Raw genomic sequence first — 2,155 nt, forward strand, 5'->3', positions numbered from 1 at the left:
ACCCCAGAGGTTTGTATGCAGGGGGTGATTAAATGTCGCTTCATCTATCTGAAGTGGTATGTTATCATCCTAAAGAGTGACTCTGTGGTGCTTTGACAAAAATCTTCAGTGAGTACACCAATAAATATCTCTCTAGAGTTAAATAGAAGTGTCAGGTTCTGCTGGGGAATTATTTCTAGGTTCCTTCAGTTCACTGCACTCTGTCGAATGAATTTTCCTGACTGAATGACCACAGTAATTAGTCAAAATATTAAGAAGGCATCACAGTTCACAAGAAGGGTAGCACTCAAGGTTCAGCAGATGGCAATCCTTGATTCGTTGGGCCACAATTCATGATTTCTTCACTCAATAAGCAGTCCTGTTACTGACACTGTGTGTAAGTTCTAAACTGCAAAAGGTTTTGGAAGAAAAGTTGCATATTAACAGGGTTGAGAAGGGAGACTACTGGGAGTGGTTATGGCTGCTAGCGGTGATGGCTGAGAAAGCAATGCTGAAGCCAGTAAGAAAATAAGCAGCAGTTCTATGGACGCATTTTCTTTCTCTATTTTTATTTTCTGCCTTTAGAGGAGACCCCCCCCCCTTTTGCAGGAATCTGACAGCATCTAAGAGGCTGCTCGCTAGCACTCAATTAGATTTCCAGTACTAATTTGCAAATCGCACTATTTTGACAACAGGCAAATCAAGACCTTGTTAATTGAGAACTGCCTGTATCCATCATACAGACACACAAATACATAACTTCAACATTTTAGTTACTTTGAAATAAACATGCGTTTGATCAGGTGTGATTATGACTGCCTTCCGTGGAACTTAAGCATGCCTAGTATCCTCTGAACTAGCTGTCATCAGCAATAGGAAACTGCAAAGAAAACCTATTTCAGACAGGAAGCCCAATCCTAACTAAATCCCCCCCCCCACAGATGCTACTGCTCCACTGGAACATGTGCTGCATTGTGGGGGGGAGGGGCAGTCACAGAGGCCTCCCACAGGTAAGGGAACAATTATTGCCAATTACCTAGGATCATTTAAGAAAGCACCTGCTGCTTTGAGGGAACATTTGTTCCCTTCCCCAGGAGTAAGACTCTATTCACCTAATGGGTCACTTCAGATCTGCCTCAGCTATTTCACTGGCACAGGTCCAAGGTGAGTAAGAGGGAGGGATGGAGAAAAACAGGATATTGACGCAAGTTACTGTTGCTGATATCCACCCCATTGTACCCAGGACCTCCCCACCCATTCCTCACCCTTTCGGGAATAGTAGGTTTGGGGGCACAGTAATGAGACGCGAGGGGGATGCAGCTTCAGTGCATTCTTGAGTCTGCGGCTGCAGGGAGCTACATCAGTTTATACATTGTTTTCAATTGCCATCACTTTCCAAGAATTGAAAGCTTTCTCTCAACTTTTTCTGTGAGTGTAAGTCCCCTTACCTCTGAGCCAATGATAAACTCTCTCACCATATTTCCCGCTTCAGCATCTCTCTTGCAACTGTTACCCTGCACATGCCTGATCTTGTCTGATCTCGGAAGCTAAGCAGGGTCAGGCCTGGTTAGTACTTGGATGGGAGACCGCCTGGGAATACTGGGTGCTGTAGGCTTATACCATAGTCTTTCGAGACTGAAGTTTGCCAACCATCTCTCTTGCCCTGTCTTCCCTCTCTGTTCATTATTCCATGTGCTGGGGTAGAGGTGCAAGTGCACAGATTGTGGTGATGCCCCTGCTTCCCCTGCCTCTACCTGCAGTTGAGACATACAGGAAAGACTCAAGACTGAGTTGCAGGACAGCTTGGTACTTGAGAGTTTGACTGTCTTCTCATTTGCTCTCATTGGTCTCCTGGAAGGAGCTGCTGACTCTGGGAGACTCCCAGAGAATCCTGGAGAACTGGCAACCTTATCCTAAGAAGTTAAATGTGAATGTGGGGAGCAGAAGGCAAAGGCAGTCTATAGACAACTCAGAACAAGTCTCTATCATCCCTTTCTGTTGGTTTGGCCTGCATACTGGAGCAGCTCACCAAACGTTGCCCACCAAAACCTACCTCATCTTCTGCAGTGGGCTGCAACCCCATGCACAATGCTCAGTTGTAAAGACTCTGGGAATCCCCAGAGGCCACTTCTGCATTGCACCAGGCCTGCAACCCATTCCATTGGTCTCTGTGAAT

The 2,155-nt window shown here is 45.9% G+C and overlaps 1 pseudogene; it reads left to right on the forward strand.

The window, feature by feature from the left end:
* The first annotated feature begins 1,477 nt into the window (after positions 1 to 1,477).
* LOC136642541 (5S ribosomal RNA) lies at positions 1,478 to 1,594 on the forward strand (annotated as a pseudogene).
* Positions 1,595 to 2,155: the final 561 nt, after the last annotated feature.

The sequence above is a fragment of the Tiliqua scincoides genome, chromosome 2 (assembly GCF_035046505.1).
Source record: "Tiliqua scincoides isolate rTilSci1 chromosome 2, rTilSci1.hap2, whole genome shotgun sequence".
Classification (NCBI taxonomy): Eukaryota; Metazoa; Chordata; class Lepidosauria; order Squamata; family Scincidae; genus Tiliqua; species Tiliqua scincoides.